At 29.2% G+C, this 660-nt stretch overlaps 1 protein-coding gene across 4 annotated transcripts in view; it reads left to right on the top strand.

The window, feature by feature from the left end:
• LOC107688439 (vasoactive intestinal polypeptide receptor-like) overlaps window positions 1-660 on the top strand; it is a 44,442-nt gene that overhangs the window by 22,157 nt on the left and 21,625 nt on the right. The gene's annotated exons all lie outside the window — the stretch shown is intronic.

Here is a 660-nt window from a genome sequence, read left to right as displayed (position 1 = left end):
ACCGATACCAATATTTTTATTGCATTTGTACATTTTTTTAATATTGGGTACAGAAACCAAAAGAGTATGTATGATGTTAGTTGGTTAACTTCATTTATCAAATAGATAGTCAAACCCAAATTTATTCAGACACCTTCAACATTTCTCACATTATCACAGTTTATTCACTATAGTTTAGAAAATGGTAATAAATATGACAAGAACTCAGAGTTAAACTGTGTCAGAACAAATTCATCTTGATAATGTCAGATAACTGTGATAGAAAGGTATGTAATGGATTACAATCAACCAAAAATTCAGACATCTGTTAGTATAACTATATGTGCACAACAATTAATACTTGTTGACCAATTACCAAGCAATGCTTAATTGTGTTAAGTCTGTGGTGTAAAAAGTTCACATTAGCAATTAAAGAAAAAACACTTAAGCAAAACATGGTCAGGTCAAAGTGTCTGAAATTTTGTTCCCAAATTTTTTATAAATTTTACTGGTAGTCCACTGTATGAATAATTTTTTGGTATAATATGTCACAGTTTACTTTATTTTGCTATCCTCACTTACATAAATGAACTATAGTGTCCTGCACCCACTAAAAAAAAAATCTAAAATTATATCTGGTCTCTGAATCATTTTTGGTTTGACTGTATATCCTTCGGTTAT

The sequence above is a fragment of the Sinocyclocheilus anshuiensis genome, unplaced genomic scaffold, assembly GCF_001515605.1.
Source record: "Sinocyclocheilus anshuiensis isolate Anshui unplaced genomic scaffold, SAMN03320099.WGS_v1.1 scaffold329, whole genome shotgun sequence".
NCBI lineage: Eukaryota > Metazoa > Chordata > Actinopteri > Cypriniformes > Cyprinidae > Sinocyclocheilus > Sinocyclocheilus anshuiensis.
Note: the sequence above shows the minus strand (reverse complement) of the source record. Positions and strands in the feature narration are given on the sequence as shown.